Genomic DNA, 13,296 nt, shown 5'->3' with positions numbered 1-13,296 from the left:
CACGCCAATTGTGCTATCATCTTAGCAAAATTGTTTGATTTAAGTACATATTTTTTCAGCTTTTGCATATTTATAGACATCTATATAGTTGTAACACTTCTAATAGCTATCACTTAAGGGGAGACATGACCATTTATTAAGCATCTTCCATGTCCCAGACACAGTGATAAACTCTACTGACATTATCTCAGTTAATAATGACCCCTATGCTATAATCATCATCTTCATATTACAGCAGATAGTGCAGTCCAGGGGAAGCTGAGTGAAGTCTAGTAAGTGGCAGAAATAGGATTTGAATTCACATCAGGCTATTAAAATTTTAAATTATGAGCAATATCTGAGACTTTGCTGCCTATGTTTTCTTCTAGGATTTTTATGGTTTTGGGGTTAACATTTAAGTCTTTGATCCATTTCGAATTTGTTCTTGTGTATGGTGTAAGAAGGTGGTCTGGTTTCATTTTTCTTCACATATCTGTCCAATTTTCCCAACTCTATTTATTGAATAAACTATCTTTAGCCCATTTTATGTGCTCACTACCTCTCTCAAATATTAATTGACTATAATGTTCTGGGTTTATTTCTGGGCTATTAATTTCCATTGGTTTTGTGTCTGTTTTTATGCCATTACCAAGCTGCTTTGATTACACTGGTCTTGTGGTATAGTTTGATATTAGGTGGCGTGATTCCTCCAACTTTGTTCTTCTTTCTCAGGATCATTGTTGCTATGTGGGGCCTTTTGTGGTTCCACATATATTTTTGAAATATTTGTTCTAGTTCTGTGAAACACATCATTGGAATCTTGATAGGAATTGCATTGAATCTATAGATTGTTTTGGGTAGTATGGACATTTTAATGATGTTAATTCTTCCTATCCATGAACATGGTATGTGCTTCCATTTATTTGTATCTTTTTCAATTTCTTCAGTGTTTTATAATTTTCCATGTACAAGTCTTTTACATCCTTGGTTAGGTTTATTCCTAGGTATTTTATTATTTTTGAAGCAATTGTGAATGAGATTGTTTTCTTAAGTTCCTTTTCTGTTAACAGAAAAGGGAAACAAAAGAAAAAATAAGCAAATGGGACTACATCAAACTAAAAAGTTTTTGCACAGCAAAGGAAAACATCAACAAAATTAAAATACAACCCACAGAATGGGAGAATATATTCGCTGATACCTCTGATGAGATTAATATCCAAAATTGATAAAGAATTTATAAAACTCAACACTAAAAAAGCAAACAACCCAGTTAAAAGATGGGCAAAAGACCTGAGTAGACCCTTCTCCGGAGATGACATACAGATGGCTAATAGACACATGAAAAGATACCTAACATCATTAATCATCAGAGAAATGCAAATTAAAACCACAATGAGATACCATCTCACACCTGTCAGAATGTCTATCATCAATAAATCAACAAACAAGAAGTGCTGATGAATGTGGAGAAAGGGAAACCCTTTTGCACTGTTGGTGGGAACGCAGACTGGTGCAGCCACTATGGAAAGCAGTATGGAGAAACCTGAAAAAATTAAAAATGGATCTTCCTTTTGACACAGCCATCCCAATTCTGGAAATATATCCAAAGGAACCAAAAACACTAATTTGAAAGAACTTAAGCGCCGTTATGTTCATTGCAGCATTATCTGCAATTGCCAAGACATGGAAGCAAACCAAATATCCATCAATAGCTGAGTGGATAAAACAACTATGGGACATTTACACAATGTCATTCTACTTGGCTGTAAAAAAGAAGAAAATTTTATCCTTTCAACAGTATAGATGGACCTGGACAACATTATGCTAAGTGAAATAAGTCAGTCAGAGAAGGACAAATACCATATGATTTCCCTCATATGTGGAATCTAATGAACAAACTGAACTAGCAAGCAAAACAGAGACAGGCTCATAGATGAAGAGCAGATGATAGCTAGTGCAGGTTGGTTAGGGGGTGGAGGGATTGAGCAAAAGGGAAAAAGGACTCATGCATATGGCCAACAGTGTGGTGGTTGCTGGGGGGAGGGGGGTATAAGGCAACTAAATAGTAATGGGGAAAAAATGACAAATATTAAATTAAAAAATAAATAAATTTTAAATTACATTGAAATTGATTAAAAATTAAGTCAAAAATAAAAATTAGTTTATTTCATCAAATTTCTAAGAATGGATTTATTGGGCTGAGTGAAATTTGTCTGCTTTTTAATAGTTGTTGCTAAATTAATTTCCATAAAGAATGGAAGAATCAATTGACAGTCTTGTCCACCAAGCTGCAAATTTCTCAAAGGCAGAGTTTGTATCCTAACTCCCTAATCTCAAAGTCTAGCACAGTGCTAATCATGTGGTAGTATCTTAACAGAATTCTGCTGAATGAATTGTTGAATGAATGGACACTGCCACCAGCATTATCAATTTTCTTTGAAACCTGCATGATGTGGTGCCTGAGAAGTATATAAGCCCACAGAAGGCAGATAGGTTTCTTGTCCCTGAATAAAAAGGAAGAGATGAAGTCCCTTGGTAAAACAGATTGGCTCTGTTGGAAAAGTAGCTGGTATCTCCTTTCACAAGCAACAAAAGGTATTCTTCTCTATTTCTGTCTCTAAGAATTTAGTGAATCACTTTCCAAAGTATGTGATTTGAATTAATCCCAGGCTGCCTACAGATCCAGACTCAGCATGTGGGTGCAGTTGGACACACAGTCCAACAAGCAAAAGTCATTAGGATGTAGTTCAGGGCTTTATTTGAAATGTTCAAAGGAAATTAAATGGAATCTAATAATATTTTTGAAAATTTTCTTTCTCTCTGGTTTTCTTACACCTAGGCTGCTCCCATATCTACCAATTTCTAAATCTCTATTTTCAAAACTAATGCAAAATTTTTCTGGATCTTTTAAGCCGCAGTTGGTTCCCTTTCTTGGAGTTCCAGTGGCTTCACCTCTCCAGGAGGAGCTGTGGGGTCTTCAGCCTGCAGTTCCCCTTGCCTCCATCAGCCTGTACCCCTCTTCCTCTCTTGCTTACCCTTGGAAGTGTAGTCATTTTCTACTTGCTTTCTATTTTTTCTTCTTTTTTGAAGGGAAATTCTCCTAGAGAAGTTTTGCCTTAAAAAAAAATCCTTCACCCTGTATAGTTCTTTGAAAGTGAAGTTACAAGTAGTGTAGAATCAATTTATTGACCTGAAGCCTTTCTTCTCAAATTACATTAAAATTTCCTGTGGCCACACCAGCTTTGCCAGTTTTTCAACAAAAGCTTTCTTGAATATCCTTCTTATTCTCCACTCCCACAACTTCATCTCGATACCATAGTTGTCAGGAAAGCTGTGACAAGTATTTGTCCATCATTGGATCCGTTCCCCAAAGTCTGGCCTCTGTTTCCTGCTCCTGTTTTCTTTCTTTGATATCCTCTTCTTCCACTTCAGACACCTCCAGCTTTTTGGCAGTTTTCCCTCTGTCAACACAGGGAAGATTCAAATGGAATTTATCTTTTTAGGTTAAACCGAAATTCACATTCAGATACCCCTCATAAGTATTTGTCTTTAAAACTCTCTCTGACCCATTTGTGAAATTAGTCTCTTAAATGTACTTCAGCTTGGCTTAGGTTACTGCTCTGTTGTCTGTACCATTTGCCTAAGTTATAAATTTTCCTGATTCGAATTCAGTTTTACTTGTATGATCTTTAAAAGGTTGGGAAGTGATGTTTTAACTTTGGCAATGTATAGATATAAATATAGACATAATGAAGTAAATTAAATCCATAGTTATGTTGTCTACTTTAGGGGAAATTAAAATAATTATCATAATATATTGTATTTGTTATTATAGGCATTTGAAATAAGAAACTTTGATAACTTAGAGTAGCTGGCATATTTGTTTTGTGGTTTTAACTATTACTAGATTTGTAGTTTTTAACTTGAAAAATGATATGATTGGTTTTCTAAACAGTGTTGCATATTTAAGAAAATGGATTTTTTAATACTTAAAATTTCTTTTAGAAAATTTACAGAAGTAGAAGTTTATCTGGCAGGGTTTGGAAGTCTACGCTCTCAGGCGTTGGAGTCTGTGAGAGAATCAGCTATACCAAATTTGAAATGTGCATCGGCCAGCGTTCAATCTGAGAGGCAGATCCCGGAGGAGATGTGTTACATGCTTGTATGTGCATGTGCATGGTTTATGGTTTATCGCAAGCAAACTGGCTTATAGAATTGTGGGGGTTGGCTAGGCAGCTCTGAGGTCTGTAAGGCAGGCTGTTGGAGGGCAAATCATGAAGAAGCTGAAACTCAAAAAATATGGACCAAACCTTTGTCCACAGGAGGAATTTCATTTTTTCTTCTCTGAAAGTCTCAACTCCGCTTTACAGAACTCCCAACTGATTAAGTCAGCCTCACCCAGAATATTCTCCCTTAAAGTTAATTGAGTAATGGTGCTGGTTCCATCTGCCAAGTCCCTTCACAGCGGCACCTAGATTAACGTTTGGTTAATTAACTGGAAGATGGTCGCCTAGCCCAGCTGACACGACAAAAACCATCACAAAGTGTTGAGATATTTTATTTAATTTGTAAATCAGTTGTACTCTTTAGTGGGATTTAATCTGTTAAACTTATAATTTTACATAATACAAAGTAAAAGTACAATTTATATTTTTTTCTCTTGAGATAGACCTGCTAGTTTTATAAATAGCATGACACATCTTATAAATTGAATGCAAAGACATGGAAAAACCTAAGTTTTAATAGTTACAAACTTAGCAATTGTAATGAACCGAAGAGCTGCAGATAGTCTTTCACGTGCGCAGAGCTTTGCACAGACGCGAAGAAGAAAACCTTCCATTGATAGAGACTGGCGGGGTGGCGCTGGATGGTTCACGAGGGTCCTCAGGTCTGACATACAGAATGGGAATTACAGAAAATGGAATCCAAACCTTTATGGCCTGAGATCTGAGACTTATGAAAGATATTTATGTCAGTGTTGGATAATGATAGTGAGTAAAAGACAATCTCATGGTCTACGTGGTCCAGTCTCAGAACTATATCATGGTAAAATTTTTCTAATAATATCCAGCAATCGAAAGAAATTTCAAAGTAACTTGGGGGCTTTACTTGCTTTTCCGACGCAGTAGTAGGTCACAGCAGCACTGCTAAAGGAAGCCCTCTTTTGTCTATCGTCTAACTCCCTCACACAGCACGCCTGCAATTCCCTCCACAATCTAATTCTCAGCCCCAGTCCGTGTATCACTTTTTCTTTTCCCTTTCTTCTTCTCCACGGTAGAGCCCCCCAAAACTGTTCTTACCAAGAAAGACCCCCTCCACTTGGAGTACCAGGGAGATCTAAAGAATCAGGAGCAGGCAGAAGGGAGAGGCTGTGAGCATTCATACACTAATTGGTTTGGGTCTTCCTTAGGACGGTGATAATTCAGTGTTAGTGTTGGGAAATTCATCCAGACTCATAGCAGTATGGGCACAGGAAAACTTAAAGTGAGAAAAGAAAGGCTAAAATGTGTTCAGTTATGTAAAAGTAACACCAACTACACTTAATTATATAAACTACTTGCCATTTATGCCTAATTACCCGCAAAGCATACTCATCATTGTGTACTCCATTAGCTGTGTATGTCAGATTAACCTGGTGGTAAATTCTATTACGACACTAAACCTGTATATTCAGTCCACTTCAGTTACTGCTTCTTTTACACAAGAGCCCACACACATGCTGTCTGGAGCTCTACTTATAAATTTTTAAAATTTAGAGAGACTCTTGTCCAGGCTCTAACTGCCACACCTCTGAACTTCTGCAATAGTCTATTGTAGCTCTCCAGTTTTCAGCCTCTCCCCTTCCCATGGTGTTAATTCCCATTGAACTATGAATAATCAAAAGCCTCCAGTAGCTCCCAGCTTTCCCTCATCACATGAAAATTCCTGAGTCTTGCTTTTTAGGCCTTTGGTTTCTTGTTAAACCAAACTATATATTTTTTAGACAGGGAATTGTGTGAGGCATCTTCCTTTAAAACCTCAGGCCTTTCCTAAGGAAGTTGAAGCATGAAGGACTTTTGTTTTCCAAGGCATATCTTGACAGGTGTTATTTTTTTCTCTATTCAAATTCTTTGTCTACTTTGGATTCCTTGTCCTCTCTCTCTGCCTCTGGTTCTGTTCCCAAGCTAGTCCTGAAGGATGAGCAGATGGGAAAACAGAGGGGACCCAGTAGCTGGGCACCCGGCTTGGGGTTGACCACTGATAATGGAATAAATAAACTGCTCTCAGAGGTAGATTGTGGCCTTTGGGGATCCCCTTACAGGGAACAATGACAGAGCCCAGAGCCTCTGCTCCCATTGTGTGTGCAGGGGCACGTATGGGCTCCTTTTAAAGCAAGCCTTGCCTTGAGCTTCAGGATCTCCTTTTATAAACAGGAAGTGTCTGGACCAGTGTACTGGTAACGGAGCCTATATTCTGGAAAGTAATAGAAATCTCAGGCTATTGTTCTTCCTTGCATTTTTTGTTGTTGTTGTTCATGGATGCTTTCAGACCTCTGCCCCTCTGTCCCTGCAAGGACATCAGGACAGGATGAGTCATGACACAGTGCTGGCAGGAAAGTCACGCTGAACAGGGTGCAGAGACTGGGTTTAGGGCAGAATACGTGCTGTCCAAAAGGCAGGCGTGCCCCAAAATGGTACGCAGGGGACAGAGAGAAGAGCCACAGGTGACCTTCCACTTCTGCTGCTCCTACACAGCTCTGGGCCGCCATTGCCTCTCATGTGGAATCCAACACAACTGTTTCCTAACTGATCTTCCTGCTTGCACCCTGCATCCCACAAAGAATGCCCCACACAGCAGCGAGAGTGGGGGTGTTTGTAAAGCACCAATCAGATCATGGTTTCCTTTGCCTACACCCTTTCAACGGCCTCCAATAAATCTGTAGACTTTATAGGACTTGATTTATGCCTACATTTCCCAATTACTGTGCTTCAACCCCTTTGGCCTTTTCTGAACAAGCCAAAGCCTTTCCTGCTGTTCCCTCTCCCTGAAAGACTCTTCCAGCAGTTCCTTCTTGATTCAGGATCTCAACTCAACTAGATGCCCCTCTCTTCCTACATTCTCCATCATGTCACTCTGGTTTATTTTCCTCATAACTCTGGGCACTTGTGAAGTTATGTTTCATTTATTTATTTTCTGTCTGTCTCTTTTCTGTGATTTAATTTCTTTGACAGTAGATTTCCCATTTGTCTTGCTAGTCATCATGCTATCTCCAGTGTCCAATATAGAGGTTGCCACATAGCAGGAGTTTTATAAGTATTTCAGAAATTGATAAAATATTCCTGGCACACAATTATTAACTATTCTTAGAATTATACACAGGATAATTGGGTTAGCATAAAGATGGCAAGGGTGTGTGGCTGAGGACTAAGTTTTAGAATTGAAGGGAATATTTTCAGCAGTTCAGGTTGAAGAGGCTGGGAAATGCAGGCCCCAAAACCAGTATTAGGAAATCTTGACTCTTTCTAAATTGTGCTAAAATATACATAACATAGAATTTTTCACTGGTGACATTTATCACATATATCTAGTTTCAGGACATTTTTCAGCATCACCAAGGAAACTGTGCCCATACCCATGAAGCAGTTGCTGTAATCCCCTGCCCACTGCCAACCCATAGCAATCACTAATCCACTCTCTGTCTCTGGATTTGCCTATTCTGGGTATTTCATATAAATGGAATCATACATGTCACCTTTTGTGACTGCCTTCTTTCATTTAGCATAATGTTTTCAAGGTTCATCCATGTTGTAGTATATATTGATGCTTCATTCTTTTTTATTACTAAATAATGATCAATGGTGTGGATATACTACATTTTGATTATCCATTCATTAGCTGCTAAACATTTGGGTTGTTTCCACCTTTTAGCTACTGTGAATAGTGCTGTATTAATATTCTTGAACAAATTTTTGTTTGAACAACTGTTTTCAATTTTTTGATATTAAAAACTGGGAATGTAATTGCTCATTCATACAGTAATTCTACATTTAACTTATTGTGGTAGTTAATTTTGTTTGCCAATTTGATTGGATCTTGGGGTGCCAAGATACTTGCCCAAGTGTTATTTCTGAGTGTGTCTGTGATGTGTTTCTGGATGAAATCAGCACTTGAATCGGTGGACTCAATAAAGTGTTTGCTGCCTCAATGTGCATGGGCATCATCCCACAATCTATTGAGGGCCCGTATAGAACAAAAAGGTGGAGAAAGGAAGAATTGGGCTCTTCCTGCCTGACTGCTGAGATAGAACATTGATCTTCTCTTGCTTTCTGTCCTTCTGGTTCTCTGGTATTCCCAGAAGGACTGGAATCTACATCATTGGCTCCTGGTTCTCAGGCTTTTGCACTTGGACTGAATTTCACCACAAGCTTTCCTGGGTCTCCAGCTTGCAGATAGCAGCAGATTATGAGACTTCTCAGCCTCCATAATTGTGTGAACCAAGTCCTTATAATAAAGTTATTCATACATATACTCTATTGGTTCTGTTTTTCTAGAGTACGCTAATATACTATTCAGGAACCACCAAATGTTTTTTCACAGCAGATGCATCATTTTACTAGTTTCTACAAAATTGTATGAGGATTCCAACATCTCATCATTTTTACCAACTCTTGTTTTTTATTTTAAATTTTAGGGGCTTTACAAAAATTATAGTCATCCTTGTGACTGTGAAATGGTATCTCGCTGTAGTTATGATTTGCATTTTCCTAATGACCAATGATGCTGAGCATCTTTCAGTGCTTTTTTTTTGATATTAATTTTTTTATTGTTATTCAATTACAGTTGTATGCCTTTTCTCCCCATCCCTCCACCTCACCCCAGCTGAACCCACCTCCCTCCCCCCTCTCCACCCTCCCCCTTGGTTTTGTCCATGTGTCCTTTATAGTAGTTCCTGTAATCCCCTCTACCCACTGTCCCTGCCCCCACCCCCCACCCCAGCCCTGGCCATTGTTAGATTGTTCTTAACTTCAATGTCTCTGGTTATATTTTGTTTGCTTTTTTCTTCTATTGCTTATGTTCCAGTTAAAGGTGAGATCATATGGTATTTGTCCCTCACTTCCTGGCTTATTTCACTTAGCATAATGCTCTCCAGTTTCATCCATGCTGTTGCAAAGGGTATAAGCTCCTTCTTTCTCTCTGCTGCGTAGAATTCCATTGTGTAAATATACCATAGTTTTTGGATCCACTCGTTTGCTGATGGGCACTTCGGTTGCTTCCAGTACTTGGCTATTGTAAATTGTGCTGCCATGAACATTGGGGTGCACAGATTCTTTTGGATTGGTGTTTCAATGTTCTTAGGGTATAATCCCAGCAGCGGAATTACTGGGTCAAAGGGCAGTTCCATTTTTAGTTTTCTGAGGAAATTCCATATTGTTTTCCACAGTGGCCTCACCAGTCTGCATTCCCACCAACAGTGCACGAGGGTTCCCTTTTCTCCACATCCTCTCCAACATTTGTTTGTGGATTTGTTTATGTTGGCCATTCTGACTGGTGTGAGATGATACCTCATTGTGGTTTTAATTTGCATCTCTCTGATGGCTAGTGATGCTGAGCATCTTTTCATATGTCTCTGGGCCCTCTGTATGTCTTCCTTGGAGAAGTGTCTGTTCAAGTCCTTTGCCCATTTTTTAATTGGGTTGTTTGTCTTGCTGGAGTGGAGTCGTGTGAGTTCTTTATATATTTTGGAGATCAGGCCCTTGTCTGAGGTATCATTGGCAAATATGTTTTCCCATACTGTTGGTTCTCTTTGTAATTTGGTGCTGTTTTCTTTAGCCATGCAGAAGCTTTTTATTTTGATGAGGTCCCATTTGTTTATTCTTTCCTTTATGTCCCTTGCTTTAGGGGATGTGTCTCTGAGGATGTTGCTGCGTGGAATGTCTGAGATTTTCCTGCCAATGTTTTCCTCAAGGACTTTTATGGTGTTACGGCTTATATTTAAGTCTTTTATACATCTTGAGTTTATTTTCGTGTATGGCGTAAGTTGGTGATCGAGTTTCATTTTTTTGCACGTAGCTGTCCAGATCTCCCAACACCATCTGTTGAAGAGACTGTTTTTGCTCCATTTTATGCTCCTGCCTCCTTTGTCAAATATTAATTGATCGTATAGATTTGAGTTTATTTCTGGGCTCTCTATTCTGTTCCATTGGTCTATGTGCCTGTTTTTATGCCAGTACCAGGCTGTTTTGATTACAGTGGCCTTGTAATACAGTTTGATATCAGGTATTGTGATCCCTCCTGCTTTGTTTTTCTTTCTCAAAATTGCTGCAGCTATTCGGGGTCGTTTATGGTTCCATATGAATTTCTGCAATGTTTGTTCTATATCTGTGAAATATGTCATGGGTACTCTAATAGGGATTGCATTGAATCTATAAATTGCTTTGGGTAGTATGGCCATTTTGATGATGTTAATTCTTCCAATCCATGAACATGGTACATGCTTCCATTTGTTTGTATCTTCCTTAATTTCTTTCTTCAGTGTTGTGTAGTTTTCTGAGTACAGGTCTTTTACCTCCTTGGTTAGGTTTATTCCTAGGTACTTTATTTTTCTTGTTGCTATATCGAATGGGATTTTTTTCCTGATTTCTGTTTCTGCAGTTTCGTTGTTGATGTACAGGAATGCCTTTGATTTCTAGGTATTGACTCTGTATCCAGCTATTTTGCCAAATTCATTTATTAGGTCGAGTAGTTTTTGAGTGGAGTCTATAGGGTTTTCCATGTACACTATCATGTCGTCTGCAAACAGTGACAGTTTCATTTCCTCCTTTCCAATTTGGATGCCTTTTATTGCTTTGTCTTGTCTGATTGCTGTGGCTAGGACTTCCAATACTATGTTGAATAGGAGTGGTGAGAGAGGGCATCCTTGTCTAGTTCCTGATCTTAGTGGGAAAGCTCTAAGTTTTTGTCCATGGAGTATGATGTTGGCTGTAGGTCTCTCATATATGGCCTTAATTATGTTGAGGACTGCTCCCTTTATTCCCACTTTGCTGAGTGTTTTTATCAGAAATGGATGCTGTATCTTATCGAACGCTTTTTCCGCATCTATTGATATGATCATGTGATTTTTGTCTTTGCTGTTGTTGATGTGATGTATTATGTTTATTGATTTGCGAATATTGTACCATCCTTGCATCCCTGGGATGAATCCCACTTGGTCATGGTGGATGATCTTTTGATATATATTGCTGGATGCGGTTTGCTAATATTTTGTTGAGAATTTTAGCCTCTATGTTCATCAGCGATATTGGCCTGAAGTTTTCTTTCTTCGTTGTGTCTTTATCTGGTTTTGGGATTAGGATGATGTTGGCTTCATAAAAAGAGTTTGGGAGTCTTCCATCAGTTTGGATTTTTTCGAATAGTCTGTGAAGGATAGGGGTTAGTTCTTCCTTAAATGCTTTGTAGAAATCTCCTGTGAAACCATCTGGTCCAGGGCTTTTGTGTGATGGGAGTTTCTTGATGACTGCTTCAATTTCCTTTGCTGATATTGGTCTGTTCAGGTTTTCTGCTTCTTCTTCATTCAGTTTTGGAAGATTATATTTTTCTAGAAATGTGTCCATTTCATCTAGGTTTTCAAATTTCTTAGCATACAGGTCTTCATAGTAATTTCTTACGATCCTTTGTATTTCTGTGGCATCAGTTGTAATCTCTCCTCTTTCATTTCTAATTCTGTTTATTTGGATCCTCTCTCTTTTCTTCTTGATAAGCCTACTTAAAGGCTTGTCGATTTTGTTTATCTTTTCAAAGAACCAGCTTCTGGATTCATTGATCCTTACAATTGTGCTTTTAGTCTCTATGTCATTTAGTTCTGCTCTGATCTTGGTTATTTCCTTCCTTCTGCTTGCTCTGGGCTGTCTTTGTTGTTGTTCCTCCAGTTCTTGTAGGCGTAGGGTTAGGTTGTTTGTGTGAACTGTTTCTAACTTCTTAAGGTAGGCCTGTATTGCTATGAACTTCCCTCTCAGGACTGCCTTTGCTGTGTCCCATAGGTTTTGGGTTGTTGTGAGTTCGTTTTCATTTGTTTCCAGGAAGTTTTTGATTTCTTCCCTAATCTCGTTCTTGACCCATTCATTGTTTAATAGCATGCTATTCAGTCTCCATGATTTTGAGTGTTTTGGGTTTTTACCCTTGGGGTTGGTTTCTAGTTTCAGACCCTTGTGGTCAGAGAAGATGCTTGATATGATTTCAATTTTCTTGAATTTGTTGAGGCTTGCTTTGTGTCCTATCATGTGGTCTATCTTTGAAAAAGTTCCATGGACACTTGAAAAGAATGTGTATTTTGCTTCTTTGGGATGAAAAGCTCTGTATATATCAGTTAAGTCCATTTCCTCTAGGGTATTGTTAAGTGACACAATATCTTTGTTGATCTTTTGTTTGGAAGACCTGTCCATTTTTGATAGTGGGGTGTTAAAATCCCCTACTATAATTGTGTTGCTGTCAATATCTTTCTTGAAATCCTCCAAGATTTTCTTTATGTATTTGGGTGCTCCTATGTTGGGTGCATATATATTTATAATGTTTATGTCTTCTTGGTGGATTCTTCCTTTGAGTATTATGAAGTGACCTTCTGGGTCTCTCTTTATGGCCCTTCTTTGGAAGTCTATTTTGTCTGATATGAGTATTGCTACCCCTGCTTTTTTTTCCTGTCCGTTTGCTTGGAAAATTTGTTTCCAGCCCTTCACTTTCAGTCTGTGTAAGTCTTTTGTCCTGAGATGGGTCTCTTGTAGGCAGCATATGTGTGGGTCATGTTTTCTTATCCATTCAGCTGTTCTATGTCTTTTGATTGGAGCATTTAATCCATTTACGTTTAAGGTTATTATCGATAGGTAGTTATTCATTGCCATTATTTCCTACCTGTGTTCCTCTGTCTTTCTCTTTTCCTTCCTTTCCTTAAAGCAGTCCCTTTAGCATCTCTTGCAGAGCTGGTTTGGTGGAGCTGTATTCTTTTAGACTTCTTTTGTCTGGGAAACTCTTTATTTGGTCTTCTATCTTGATTGAGAGCCTTGCTGGGTAAAGTAGTCTTGGTTGCAGGCCTCTGGTTCTCAGTACTTGGAATATTTTTTGCCATTCTTTTCTGGCTTGGAGCGTTTCCATTGAGAAGTCAGTTGCTAACCTTATTGGGGCTCCCTTGTATGTTACTTCCTTTTTCTCCCTTGCTGCCTTTAAGATCCTCTCTTTGTCTTGGAAATTTGCCATTTTAATTATGATGTGTCTTGTAGTGGGTCTCTTTGGGTTCCTCTTGCTTGGGACTCTCTGTGATTCCTGGATTTGGGTGACTTTTTCTCTCCT

The sequence above is a fragment of the Desmodus rotundus genome, chromosome 1, assembly GCF_022682495.2.
Source record: "Desmodus rotundus isolate HL8 chromosome 1, HLdesRot8A.1, whole genome shotgun sequence".
NCBI classification, from domain to species: domain Eukaryota; kingdom Metazoa; phylum Chordata; class Mammalia; order Chiroptera; family Phyllostomidae; genus Desmodus; species Desmodus rotundus.
The sequence above is the reverse complement of the archived record's forward strand: the minus strand, read 5'-3'. Positions refer to the sequence as shown.